We start from the raw sequence: 14,858 nt of genomic DNA on the forward strand, positions 1-14,858 counted from the left end.
TGTGTGTATGCACGCGCGGGCGTGCAAGGCACGCGTGGGGAGGAGCTCCGCACCCCCCCTCCCCCGCCAAATCCTCGGGGGGCTTCCAAGTCCGCCCCCACCCCCACCCCGCTTCCCTTTCCCCAAATGGCCCCGGAGACCGGGAGGACGAGGAGGCGGAGGCGCCGAGGACTGAGCGCGAAGGCGCCGCAGCCGAGCGCATCCCCGGCGGAGAGAAGCTGAACTTCTCCCGCCGGCCGAGCCCGGGACGGAGGGCGAGCCAGCCGCTGCCCGCTGCCCCTCTTGCCCGCCGGGCAGCCCGGCCCCCGGCCCCGGGGCCCTGGAGGAGCTGGGCCCGGGCCCGGCCAGGAGGAGGCCAAGAAGAAGAAGAAGAAGAAGAAGAGGCCGAGGAGGAGCGGGGGGTCCCTCCCCGCCGCCCCCTGCCCACCGCCTGCCCGTCCGAGGAGGAGAGGAGGCAGCGAGAGGCGGACGGGAGGATGACGGGGGTGGGGACGCCCGCCGGGAGCCCAGCAGTAGCAGCGGCGGCGGCGGCGGCAGCAGCTCCGGCCAGGCACGGTAAGCAGACCCCCCACACCCCCACCGCCCCTTCTCCCCTCCTCCTCCTCTGCCCCCCGCCCGCCAGGCTTTGCACCGTCTCCCTCGGACCGGGCTGGGCGAGGCTGTGCGCCCTGGGGCGCCGCCGAAGCCTTGGGGAGCCCGCTGGGTCTCTCCTTGGGGCGCTTTTGCTTTCGCTTCTCCTCCTCCTCCCGCCTGCTTTCCTCCGCTCCTCCTTGGGAGGGAAGAAGCCCCGGCGGGAACTCTCCTTCGGAGGCAGCCGGCGTTGGGTGGGTTTGGCCCCGCGTTTCCTCGCGGAGTTCAGGAGCGGCGGGTGCTCTGGAGCGGAGAGATGAACCCGCGCCGGCTGTGGTTAAAGGCGACCTGGTGGGCTGGTCCTCGGCTCTTGGTCCCCTTGCCCAGGCTTCTTCGGGAGAGGTCCTGGGTCAAAGACGTGGGGTCTTTTTTTTAAAATTTATTTATTCTTTTCCGGCGAGATCCCTTCAAATACGGTCGTGGGTTGAATAACCGTATTGTTTGGTAAGCTCCTATCAATCCCAGGACTTGAGTGGCGCAGATTAGCCTCCTGTAATGAATCCTCTTTGTTATCTTTATAACTAATTTGCAGGCTATTTGGAAGAAATATAGGGTGAGTCGAGCGAGCGTGAAATAATATTTCAAGTCTTAGTGTGGCTCGAGTAAGAGGTTCTCGTTTTGGTTAAACTCAGGTGTGAATGAAGTCCCATTTTGGTGGCTGTGCTCAAGGCTCTCTCTGCTAGGAAGCACCCAAAGTTTTTGGCTGGCAGTTGGCAAGCAGATTTGCAGTAGATTTAGCACAAAGCATCTCTCTAGAGAACAGGTCTTCTGCAGTGGAGGTGGGAGAGAGGAAGAAGAGGGAAGAGAGAGAGAGAAGCGGGGGGCTGGAAAATGGCAGGTATATAAAACAGGGTTTTCAGAGAAAATGCATGCCAGGGATGGTGGAAATAACGGGAGACTTGAATATCAGAATGATTTGGCTTTTTCGGGGAGAGAGGGGAGAAAAGGAGGGAGGGAGGGAGGGAGAACGAGACAGAGAGAGAAGGAAGGAGAGAGAATACAATTAGGAGATGCTATTAGTGTGGAGTTGTTTTTTTGTGCATAAAAAACGTTCAGCCTCACGGTTTGGGTAGGGTAGCATTACAGCATAATATCAAACCCTGATATTATGCTTAAATAGAGAGATTCAACCTGATTGTTTCTTGAAGGCTCCTTTGTTATAGGATAGAGGCGCATCTTCCAGATCCAATGGATGGGGGAAGGAATTTTGGGAAGAAGGCCTCTGGTAGGTCTCTCTTCGGGTCAGGAGTTCATGGGCCGGAGAACCTCCTCATGGATCCTACCCTTAAGACCCCTTATCTACCGTCCTTCAACGGGGGACTGAACCGGAGAGATCCACTTGATCTCTGCTGCCCAGGATGATTTCAGATCAACAGATATTCTGGTACAACCCCCGCCACGTGTTCTCCTCCCAGCAGACTTCGAATTATTTATGCACTATCTGGTGTCCACAAAGCCGGTGAGCCTTTGAACCTGACTCGGAGGAGACGTCCTCTCTTTTGAATCCTACAACAGCTTGTATGACTGTTGAGTGAGCATCCCTGGTCTGTTTGATGTTCACGACTGGGTAGAAAAGGAGGTTTGCCTTGAAAGGAGAAAATGCCATCCCCGTGGGCTTATTTAGGACTCTGGGAATAGGACATTGTGTGTGTGTGCGTGCAATTTTTTTTTCCCCTCTAGAAGGTGACATGCATTATGGCGATTTGATTTGATTTGATTTTTTTTTTTTTACAAAATCATCCATGAAGATCGATACCGTTGCTTGCCAAAAGCGTTCTTAGCTTCATCATGTATCTCGGGAAAGCAGGTGTACTTTCCAGTGCCTTCATTTCTAGCAGGTGTGATCAGCCGAACTGGGGTGGGCGTGGGTGCCCAAGGTTTATTTTTAAAGTCTCTTTCTTCTCTGAAAGGAAATTCAACCAGCCTGAATGGGACAGCAGCACCTTAGCATGAATTTACACACCTATAAATATATATTTTCCCCTCCTGGTTATAAGTCCCTGATAGCTGTTGACCGAATGCAGGAGTCACCTAACCAAATAGCCAGACACAGAACAATGGCCAAACACGCTGGGTCCATTCCTCTCCCTTGCAAGGGATGGAAGGTGCTACCTGCAGATTTCAGTCACTCTAAGCCATTTAAAATAAAACAATGCTATTTTAGGGAAACTGGGAGGTTTAAAACAGTGTCCGCCATATGTGTGTGTGTGTGTGTGTGTGTGTGTGTGTGTGAGAGAGAGAGAGAGAGAGAGAGATAAGTGAAACTTGTCTTTCACATTCAGAGCAGAGCAGAAAATATGCATTTTAAACATTTTTGTTTCACTGATCGCTGAACAGAACCACGAAGCTGCCAAATGCATATGAAGGGGTGCTTCAACTGTTTGTAGTCCTTTAATTAAAACACCTTCTAGCATCCAGGGATTATCCGTGGCTTTAAGGTCAACTGTTATAGAGGAAAGCAACGTTTTGTTCCCTTCAAATCCAGTTAAATGGAGACCGATATGGATAGAAATAAGTATGACCAAGAAATTCTAAAGTTATAGTGTGATGTGTATGGCCTGGGTTGATCTGTAAAATCGTTTTGGTTCTTGAATGGAAGAGCCCCCTGGATACTTCAGGCTATATTGGGAGATAATACCAGAAGGGACCTTGGAGGTCTTCTAGTCCAACCCCTTATTCAAGCAAGAGAGCCTGGATCTTCCCAGACAAGTGACTGTCCAGTCTCTTCTTAAAAACCTCCAGTGCTGGAGCACCAACAACTTCTTGTGGCAAGCTGTTCCACCGGTTGATTGTTCTCACTGTCAGGAAATTCCTCCTTAGTTCTAGGTTGCTTCTCTCCTTGATGAGTTTCCACCCGTTGCTTCTTGTCCTGCCTTCGGGGGCTTTGGGGAATGGCTTGACCCCCCTCTTCTTTGGAGCAGCCAAAAAAATGGGGTCAATTAGATATTGGAACGCTTCTGTCACGCCTCCCCTAGACCTTCTTTTCAATAAGCTGAATATATCCAATTCCAGTGATCTTTGTTGCTCTTCTCTGCAGTCCTTCCAAAGTCTCCACATCTAAAAGGCAGAAGAGAGCAAAGACAGACTTCTTCTTCTAAGGAAACTAGATGCATGTATAGTTTTAAGATTTGCTTTTTAAAGACCTTTAAGAGTTTTTCTGCTTAGTAGAAATTCATGCGACGAATTGCATTTGAAGTGTGTGTGTGTGTGTGTGTGTGTGTGTGTGTGTGTGTGTGTTTGTGTGTGTGTGGAGGGGAATCAGATGTTTTATGTGTGGTGCCTCTTGACAAGCGTATGCTGAAAACTGGCACTGGACATGAAGTGAACGCTCTCCCTGGAGGGTGTTAAACCTGCCACATTCACAGACTAAACGTTACCGTCAACGCTAAGCGACCGTGTGAACTAGCCTTCACCCAAAGGTTTGGATGGGTTTCATTTCTGGGTGGCTTTTCATAGATCTCGTCCGCTTCTGAGTATGAGCACGTGTACTGGGAAGGATATCCATTTACTATTTTTCTTTTAGCCGTAGCAACAAAGTGTTAAGTCTAAAAACTCAAGGAAGTAGTCAATTAACAAGTTAATTAATGGCAACATAAGCTTTCTCCCCCTCCCCCCCCCCCCGCCCCCGGCATCCTCAAAGCTCTTTAGCCAACAGAGAGAACCGCTTATGTCTGTGAATCTCAAACCTCGGGTCCTAATTCAGCATTTCTCAAGCTGGAGCACAGCCGGCTGGGGGGTTCTGAGCGTTGAAATCCACTCGTCTTAAAGTGGCCGAGGTTGAGAAACGCAGCCTAGGCTGAAGGTTATATTGAGTGGGGTTAAAGTCTTTCTAGAACTGCAGGCAGGGTGAAGTATAGAGAAGTGTGTGTGTGTGTGTGTGTTTGTTTGTCTGTGTGATGTGATGTGAAAGCAAAAAAGTCGAGCTGAGATGGATGATTTTAACATGGGCAATTTTAATTCATTTGTATTTAAATCTAATAGCTCCTTTCCCCCCCCCCTCTAATGAGCAGCCCCGCTAGGAGGGCGGGGTTCCTTTCAGTCAAAGAAAAAAAAATTAGGCATTTATCATTCAGGGAAGGTCATCCTTGGCAAATAAAGACCGGGAGGGTCGGGACTGACAGAAGCAATTGTGCATCACAAATTGTTTCCCAACCTGGGTGACCATGGCTGCTAAGCTGGAAGAAGAAGGATAAGTTCACTGGAGGTAAGATAAGAAGATAAGATGAGATGATAAGAAGAGGGAGGAGAAGAGAGGAGAGGAAACAGAAGGGAGGACAGGAGGGGAGAGGAGGAGGGAGAGGGAGGGAGGGAGGGGAGAGAGAGAGGAAATGGGGAGGGAGACAGAGGGAGAGGGGAGGGAGAGGAGAGGGGAGAGAGAGGGAGGGGGAGGAGGAGAGGAGAGGAAACAGGAAGGAGGGGAGGGGAAAGGGAGGGAGGGAGGAAGAGAGAGGGAGAGGGAAGAGGAAGAGAGGAGAGGAAATGGGGGAGGGGAAGACAGGAGGGGAGAGGGGAGGGAGAGGAGAGGGGGGAGAGAGAGGGAGAGGGGAGGAAGAGAGGAAATGGGAGGGGAGGAAGAGAGGAAACGGGAAGGGAGGACAAGAGGGGAGAGGGAGAGAGGGAGGGAGAGAAGAGGGAGAGGGAAGAGAGGAGAGGAAATGGGGGAGGGGAGAACAGGAGAGGAGAGGAAGCGGGAGGAGAGGACCTGAGGAGAGAGGGAGAGTATAAACTCTTCATGTATAAACCCATCCCTAGTCCTCGTGGTTACACCCTTTCTCAGCTTCTGTAAATTGTTTCTCTGGAGCCATGCGGTGAGTGGTTCTTACAACCAGGAGATCTTTGCTATGTCTGTATTTTACACCTTCCATTTTTCCTGTTCCCGTAGATAATGCAGTTTCTTTATTGCACCAATCTTCGTTTTGCAATCAGTGAGAAAATTACGGCAGGCTCATCTTTAGTTCTACCAAGAGTAATCCTCAGGACCCCTACGTTATAGCGTAAATAGCTCTCCACACTTAGGTATTTTGCTAGCCTAAAGCCTCTGTCAGTCCCGTCTTTATTAGGGTCACAGACACCTCCGTCTTTTGGCTAAGATCAAGTGTAGTAAAGTATCCGTTGCAGCCGTGACATTTATCATCGCAATCAGAATGAGATGTAATGAAAGCCAAAATCCATATTAAGGCCAAATCTTTATTAAAGCCCTCTAAGATTTCACAGTGATGTGCAAGATTTCCAGTGGCCCAGAGATTCTTCATCCAGTGAATCAGAAGAAAAACTGAAATGAAGGTTAAAGAAAGAGAAAGAGGGAAAGAAAGTGGTTTCCTCTCCACCCAGTTGCAACTTGGACGGTTCCCGGTGCACGTGTCAACTGGGCCTTTCAGCTGAATTTAAATTTGCTTTGCAAAGATCAAAACACAATGTGGATCCCCATTTGGGGGAATAAGCAGCTGACAATATCTAATAAGTGGCTTAGCTGGAGATTATTCACACTTTCCATTAAGATGGTAACTGAGATTAAACATGACTTGAATAACATCCGCCTTCCCCCTCTTCTATCACACCCATCTTGTGCCTTCGTGTGTATGTTGTGCCTTCTAGCCATCTCTCCTGATGAAAACATTTGGAAAAACTTGCTTAATATTTTGTAACTGAGTTGTCCTCCTACACATGTTGATCTGATAAGAGTTTTTGGACCAATGTTTTGTCATGCAGAGACGCAGAGAACTATCTCTCTTGGGCCTCTCCTAGGGTAAGGTGTGTGAAATGTTGTTAGCTGCGAAGTCATGTCCGACTCATTGCGACCCCGTGGACAACATTCCTCCAGGCCTTCCTGTCCTCTACCATCCTCCCCAAGGTTGGGAAATATTGGGTGAGATAGCTACAAAAATGTGTTTCCTAAGTAAGTAAATAAATAACCCAGCACATTGAAATCTGGGAGCCAAGCATGAATAGAGAAGAAAGAAAGAAAGAGAGAGAGAGAGAGAGAGAGAGAGAGAGAGAGAGAGAGAGAGAGAGAGAGAGAGAGAGAGAGAGAGAGAGAGAGAGAGAGAGAGAGAGAAAGAAAGAAAGAAAGAAAGAAAGAAAGAAAGAAAGAAAGAAAGAAAGTCATCCCAATGATTTAAAACGCTCAATTTGTTTTGCCCAAATTCCAACGCTCACCCTTTGTACTTAAAAAAAATGGAGGAAATGGCTCCCCCAAAGATTGGCGGGTGCTCTCCATCCATAGCAGGACCTTTAGGGGCCTCTGCACAGGACGCAGCTCAGCCCTAAGCCCCGCTTTGGCCAGCCTTGTTTTCAAGGGGGATCGGGGGACGTGGGAATCACAGGATCTCCCCCAGGCGGCCCAGCCGCGAAGAGCCCAGGGAAAGGCTGGAGGTGAGAGGACGGGTGAACTGACTCCCCCTTCCCAACCCTTGTCCTTCTGCTAGATTCACAAACGGGTGGGGGGGACATCCGCACTGTCCCAGTGGCTGCCAGTCTTAGCTTCCCCAGGCTGGTTCTTCAGGCTTCCCAGCAGCAAAAACAAGGATGGGAATCGTAAAACCCTGGACCGTTTGGTCAGCAGCCCTTGCCAAAAACCTCTTCCCAGCTCTACTCGGCGGCAGGCAAGGACAATCTAAAATGAAGAACTCAATCCACCTTGCCAGTGGATTTATTTAGATCCGTTTCCGAAGGGAGCCTTCTCTGATCAGTGTGTGCTTCCAGAATACTAATCGGGAGAGGTACCTTTTATGGAATAATACATTAAGTAGCCCTCTGCTGAGTTAAAATCCTCACGAAGAGGGCGGCGTGGCTTTCCTTAACCTTTTCACTACCCCCCCTCCCTTCTGAAAGGATCTCAAATTAATCACACGATTTAACTCAACTCTGCACTCCCTGAGAGTCAAGGGGAAGAAGGGAAGGGGTTTTTTAAACCCCAAGAGGAAGACATTACTGGGATGGGATGGGATGGGATGGGATAGAAACTATGGAGTGGAGTGGAGTAGAGTAGAGTAGAACAGAACAGAACAGAATAGAATAAGGAATGAGAAGAGAGAAAAGAATATAAAATAGAAGAGAAAATAATAGAAGGGAAAATAATTAATAGAATAGAATAGAATAGAATAGAATAGAATAGAATAGAATAGAATAGAATAGAATAGAATAGAATAGAATAGAATAGAGGAAATAAGAATACAAAGAATATAAAATAGAATAAGGAATAGAATAGAATTAGAATTGAATAGAATTCTTTATTGGCCAAATGTGATTGGACACATAAGGAAACTGTGCATAAGATCTCAGTGTACATACAAACAGCAAAATGTCATAGATCACACATCATAAGATACTCCATTAATCATAAGATACAGACAACAAGTGATAAATCATAAGATACGAATCAGTAGTAGAAGGTAGTAGGAATGATGAGAGGTTGAAAAAGATAATAGCAATACAGGTGTGCTGTCTTCTTCCACACATTGTGTGGGGAGAGAGAAACATCAGCCCACAGTAGCATCTTTTTGACTCATGACCATGATTAAAAGGAGACGCTGCAGCTCCCTTCAATAGATTCAGAGAGTAGCTAAACTGGTGGAGGATTTACATTAAGAGCGAAAGGCAAGTTACGAATGCAAATGAGATCAAGAAAAACTTTACAAAACCTACCAAGAATCTGACACAGATATAAACAAATCCTCACTCCATGTTATTTGTCATCAGGCTGTAGCTTAATGCATTGATCTAAACCAGTTACTTTTCACCCCAATCCCTCCTCTGTTCCCCATAAACACTCTCTGTCTACAGTCAGCAACGATTGTGATGTACGACCAATATAACCATCGTCTTCAGCATGTCTGGCTGGGGAATTCTGGGAGTTGAAGTCCACAAGTCTTCAAGTTACTAAGTTTTAAAGTTTATTTATTCATTTATTTGTATTTATTTATTTTATTGGTGTGTCAAACATGTACAAGGTAACAAGTATGAACCTAAACAAGAACAAAGGGAGTAAGTACAGGTAAATGGGGACGGTAGGCACGCTGGTGCGCTTATGCACGCCCCCTTTGAGGACCTCTTAGGAATGGGGTGAGGTCCACGGTAGACAGTTTGAGGTTGAAGCTGCGAGGGGTTGAGGCTGTAACCACGGAGTCAGGTCGGGCATTCCAGATGTTGACCACTTTGTGGCTGAAGTTGTATTTTCTGCCATCAAGTTTGGAGCAGTTTACCTTGAGTTTGCATCGGTTGTTTGTCCGTGTGCTGTTGTGGTTAAGGCTGAAGAAGTCATTGGTAGGCAAGACATTGTACCAGACAATTTTGTGAACGATGCTTAGATTGGACCGCAGGCGGTGCATTTCCAGATTGTCCAGCCCCCAAATTTTGAGCCTGGAGGCATAAGGGAATTTTATGGTGAGTGGAGGAGTGGAGAACTCTTCTCCAGAAATACCTTTGTATTGGCAGACCCATGCATTAGATCCAGGGCCTTCCAACTTGGCCAGCTTTAAGACTTGTGGACTTCAACTCCCAGAATTCCTGACCTAACATGACCGGAGGAGGAATTCTAGGAGTTGAGGTCCACAAGTCTTAAAGTTGCCAAGTTTTAAAGTTGGCAGACCCTTGCTTTAGATGTTGGCTTCACAGAGTAAGTTTGGGGGCAGCTACATGACACTCTTCTCTATTCCTGCCTTCCTGGTCCATCTTCCCATCTATAATGCACGTCATTGCTGTCTTTGAATTCTTTCTTCTTTTTAAAAGCAAAATAGCTTCAGGGCATTTGAAAATTAACAACCCACTAGAATCCACCAGGTTCATCTCCTGAGAATCAGCCCTGGGAAGAAGCATGGATAAAGGAAGATTATACAGCATGCTAATCATTCACTAGGCCAGCCTAAGTCAGCTCAATGTGCTAATTACTGGCTGTCATCATAGCCACCTTTGGACTTTTCCTATACTGCACTTCAACAGGCTATGTTGGTTAATTAAGGCCCATACCTGTATTCCCAGAGTTAATTCCATAATATTTACTGACGGAACAAAATGGTGAGAGAGCAAACAATTGATCCATTCTCCAATTCTTAGAACTAAGGAGAAATTTCCTGACAGTTGGAAACAATTAATCGGTGGAACAACTTGTCTCCAGAAGTTGTGAATGCTTCAACACTGGAAGTTTTTAAGAAGAAATTGGATAACTATTTGTCTGAAGTGGTGTAGGGTTTCCTACCTAAGCAGGGGGTTGGACTAGAAGACCTCCAAGGTCCCTTCCAACTCTGTTATTCTAAATTCCTAAAAGCCTTCCATTAGATGTGACCAAAATGGGACCAAGGCGAAAGGTCTTTGTGTAGTTACTGGATAATATGATCCTTGACCTGTCTGGATGTAGTTCTCTTGGAGATTTCTTCTCCTGAATTCTGGGTCCTGCATGGATGTCAAGGAAGGACAAAGTGGTCGGTGATGAATTTTCAACCCATTTTCAGGGTGACCGGGACCCCCACTTTGGAGCAACAAAAGCCTCTGTATTTGGGCTTCAGCCCACGATGGAAGTTCATTCGTGTTGCCTTGTAGAATCCCTTTCTGACCTCTTGAGCTGGAGTTCCCCAATTATTAGTGCTTCAATTTCCATGTCTTGGGGGTGGAATCTGACATTTTCAGATTGACATGACTTCCATGGTCATCCAGGGCCTGTCCCAGGTGTTCCCTGATGTGACTCAGGTGAAGGTCACAGACTGGGCTTGTTTATATTGAGCCATAGTGGCCCAGTGGGTTGGAATGTAGCATTGCAGGCTGACTCTCCTCACTGTCAGGAGTTCGATTGTAACCAGCACAAGGTTGACTCAGCCTTTCACGCTTTCCATCCTTTGGTCAAATGAGGAACCAGATTGTTGAGGGCAATAGGCTGACTCTGTAAACCACTTAGAGGGGTCTGTAAAGCAGTTGTATGAAGTATGTTGTATGAAGTATGTATGAAGTATGTTGTATGCAGTTGTATGCAGTATGAAGAAGTGGAACATAAGTCTAAGTGCTATTGATCATGCTATTACATCACAGAATATGTTGTTGGTTTGAGCTCTGAGCTTGGCGATTTGGTTGCAAACATTTCGTCCCCATTCAAGGGGACATCTTCAGTGTGCTTTGGATGGAAGCAAGACACTGAAGATGTCTCCTCCAATGGGGATGCAACGTTTGCAACCAAATCGCCAAGCTCGGAGCCCAAACCAGCAACATAACTACCAGCCCGAGCTACTACTATTCAAAGACATTTCAACATCACAGAATGCTTGACGAATGGCCTGCAGACAGAAAACCCAGCAGCGGGTTTGTTCTTTGGTCAGATCACTTCCTGGTCCAAGTTAGACAAGCTGCCTCCCCCCCGGATGCTCATGGGGTAGGAGGACCAATTAGTGGGTATCCAGGGTGGATCCAGAAGGATTCCAGCAGATGGTTGGGATTTATCCAATACCCGGATGGGCAATTTTGTAGATAAGAGGCAACCAAAATCCGTAAAACATTTTCCTAAGTGGACTACTTCTATCAGATCATGGGTGATGAAGTAAGAAAAAAGATACCTGGAGCACAGCTGCCAAAAAAATCCCAAGAGTGAATTGCAGTTCACATCTAAACAGAGGTGGTCTTCAGCTGGTTCTGACCAGTTCTGGAGAACCAGTAGTGGAAATTTGGAGAACCAGCCAATCCCACCTCTGACTGGCCCTGCCTCCCATTGAGTCCCAGCTGATCGGCTGGGTCTTCTTTGGTTGCCCTGCACAGGAGAACAGAGCTGGAAAGCAGGTTAGTGGGGTGGGGAGGGAATGGGGATTTTGCAGTATATCCTTCCCTTGCCATGCCCCTCAAGCCACGCCCACAGAACAGGTAGTAAAAAAATTTGAATCCCACCACTGATCTAGAAGTCCATGACTGAGCCTAAACTCCAGCCATAAGGGATGAAACCATCCCGATTTTTCCTGATTAAAAATGATCTGTGAGTACCATTCAGCGGCCTGGCTTAAGATCAGTCATTCCCTGGAAGGGAGGGACAAACACAGAGTGTTTATGGTGCCTTTATTGTCTTTATTAAATTTGGACATCAACATAATTTTCAAGAACTCCAGGTGGCTACCACAATAAAAAAAAAAATAGTCACGCATAATAATAGTTAAAAGAGCCAAGAGCAAATGATCAACACTGAATTAAACTAAGCAAGGCAAAAACAGTCTCACCCATCCAACCCAGGTGGTGCCACCCAATTAATGTCTCAACGTTTTTGACAGAAGGACTTTCACTGTGACCCTCTTCCCAGAAAGGCAGCCAAGGGGGGAGTCAGGGGAAAACCAGGGTGTGGAACTGGTGTCCTTCACGAATAACAGACCCAAAAGTGTTTTTTTTTTCAGGAAGAATTTAATGGGTGGGTCAGTTCTGGTTGGAGAAGGCAATCCTTGGACCTAGGCCCAAAGCTTTAGAGTGCCCTAAAGGGCAAAAAATGGTGCTTTGAATTGTGCCTAGAAATGTTTGTGGAGAGTTTCAATCACGCAGGTCCTGGTTGTCCCCAAAATGTTTTTCCCAAAAGACAACAGAATTTTCTTGTTTTGTTTTTTTCCCCCCTTGGAGACATTTAAGACGTTTCTTCAGAACTGAAGAAGCATCTTGGATGAGAAGCAAAACATTTTCAAGGGAAAAAAAAACCCCAGGAAAGTCCGTTTGCCTGTCTCAAAAGCAGCCGCTCTGAGAGGGACCTTGGAGTCCTAGTGGACGGTCCATGAAACACGAGCCAGCCATGTGCGGCGGCAGCCCAAAGAGCTCATACAATCCTTGGTTGTGTAAACAGAGGCCCAGAACCAGAATCACGCAAAGTGTTCGGAGCACTTTATAAAAACTTAGTAAGGCCACACCTGGGACATTCCGCATTCAGTTTTGGTCACCCCATTACAAAAAGGATGTTGAGATTTTGGAAAAAGTGCAGAGGAAAGCAACTAAGATGTTTAAAGGCCTGGAGATTAAAACATACAAAGAACGGTTGCAGGATTGGGGCTTGGCCAGTCTCGAGAAAAGGAGGACCAGGGGGGACAGGATAGCCGTCTCCCAGTATTTGAGGGGCTGCCCCAAAGAAGAGGGAGTCAAGCTATTCTCCAAAGCACCAGAGGGCAGGACAAAGAAGAGCTGGATCGACTGGTTTTCCAAAGCCTCTGAAGGCAAGAAGCAACGGGTGGAAACTTTTAAAGAAAAGACTGGACAGCCACTTGGCTGAAATGGTCTAGGGTCTCCTGCTTCAGCAGGGAGGGTTGGACTAGAAGACCTCCAGGGCCCCTTCCGGCTGTATTTTGATGGATTTGCCCCTTGGGGAAAAAACCACCTTTGAGATATGCCTAGAAACCTGCTAGGCAGCAGTGCAGAACCTGTGATAGAGCCCTGGTGACATGTCTCATCCCAATAAAGAGATGGTACACTCTGACCCAACTGCAGTTTGTGAGTGGCCTTCAGAGGGTTTCCTGCTTCCTGACCCCACCCCGCCAGCGATGCCTTTAACCTCCTTTTGTTGACGGAGACTTTTATCACAAAAACAGTTGCAAAATGGACTCAGGTCATGTGGTGACCCCACTTAACAACTGCAATAACTTACAACCAAAATGTCAGGCTCAGCTGTGGACATTAAGTAAGGACTATTTACTGTATGATATCCCGTGTTCTCATTTGCCTTAGACGGGTGTTTTTCAATCCTGGCCGACTTTTAGATAGGTGGAGTTCGACTCCCAGAATCCATGCAGGCGGGGGCATATTCTGAGCCTTGGAGCCCACCCATCCCAAAGCTGCCAGGTTTGAAAAACGCCGCCGGAGGCCACCAGCATCCATTCCTCCTGGGAAGTTCCACTGGGCCTGGGGTGCTTGTTTGCTTCCTAAAAGCAGTTCATTCTCTCCATCTCTTTAAATTAGGAGCCTCCAGGTTTTCCTAGTGAGTTTTCAATGCCTGTAAATCAAGCCCTGCTCCCCGTCTTGGAACCAGGCCCCGTTTTCCTCCACGGCTCTTTGTGAAATCCCTCCTTTGTCCAAAAAGCCTTTTTCAAAAGATGAATGGGGCTCGTTCTGGAGGCCCATATCCTGTTGGAGTCCAATCCCACGTTCATTCAGGAGATGCCCTGGGGGTGGTCCCTGCAACAACCAAGAGGAAGGTCTCTTCCCAGGCTCCTGGATAAACCGAGATGCTAATTTCGGATGAATGGTGTGTGGTTAATAAGAAGCAGGCGGTTTCCAATGGCTGACTCTTCAAAGGGCGCCTGGAGATCAGGACGAGCTACAGAGACGGCAATGCCAACCTTCTTGAGATAGGCGATGCTGGGATCACGAGGGCTTCATCTGCTAGCTTTCCTGACTCGCTCCACACACAGCACTCCCAGGAACCCACAGCCTGTGAGGAAACTCTGTGTGTACCACAGGATCCCATTAAATGCACAACACAAACGCTTCAACATCTTGGCTTCTCCAGGGAGCGGTTCCAACAGGCACTCGGCACGTTTACACAACATTATCACAGGCAGGAAGCCCATCAGGGCCACTCTGCCCTACTTAAGGACATTTTCCTGAGCAGTCAAGCTGTCCAGCAATTCTGGTTGGTAGCCATAATAAAATTCATTCATTCATTCATTCATTCATTCATTCATTCATTCATTCATTCATTCCTCTATTTCAAACTATTTACTATTTAGTCAAACTATTTACTAAGTCTGCATCACTATTACTATTAACCCTCCAATCCTTCCTTTCACCCATCCCTTCCCACTTGTGACTGTATGACTATAACTTTGTCACTTGTATCCTTACAATTTTTATTGACTGTTTCCTATAGTACGATTCGATTGCTTATTGTACCCTGTGACTATCGTTAAGTGTTGCACCTGATGATTCTTGACCCTTGATGAATGTATCTTTTCTTTTATGTGCAATAAGATCATTTGCACCAAGACAAATTCCTTGGGTGTCCAATCACACTCGGCCAATACGGAATTCTATGCTATTCATTCATTCACACATATCTCTTGCTGGGCATCTGAACAGGCATTTATTTCTTTTAGGATGTATAAAGATTGTTGGGATATGCATTTTGCTATGGTTGGATATGGCTCACTATTTCATCAATCAGTGTTTTATATCACACCTGTCTCAATGCCCCTTTACAATATCTTGATCTGCAGAAATTCACAAGTGTGCCCTGTGATTTCATTCATTCATTCATTCATTCATTCATTCATTCATTCATTCATTCATTCATACAG

The 14,858-nt window shown here is 46.9% G+C and overlaps 1 protein-coding gene across 2 annotated transcripts in view; it reads left to right on the forward strand.

The window, feature by feature from the left end:
- Positions 1 to 404: 404 nt before the first annotated feature.
- Positions 405 to 14,858, forward strand: part of GRM3 (glutamate metabotropic receptor 3) — a 71,263-nt gene continuing 56,809 nt past the window's right edge. For both annotated transcript variants that reach the window (XM_087933915.1, XM_087933916.1), the window contains exon 1: positions 405 to 555. The gene's annotated coding sequence lies outside the window, so the exon portion shown is untranslated. The remainder of the gene's footprint in view (positions 556 to 14,858) is intronic.

This window comes from Pseudonaja textilis, chromosome 5, assembly GCF_049901715.1.
Source record: "Pseudonaja textilis isolate UNSWEBS1 chromosome 5, rPseTex1.2, whole genome shotgun sequence".
Classification (NCBI taxonomy): Eukaryota; Metazoa; Chordata; class Lepidosauria; order Squamata; family Elapidae; genus Pseudonaja; species Pseudonaja textilis.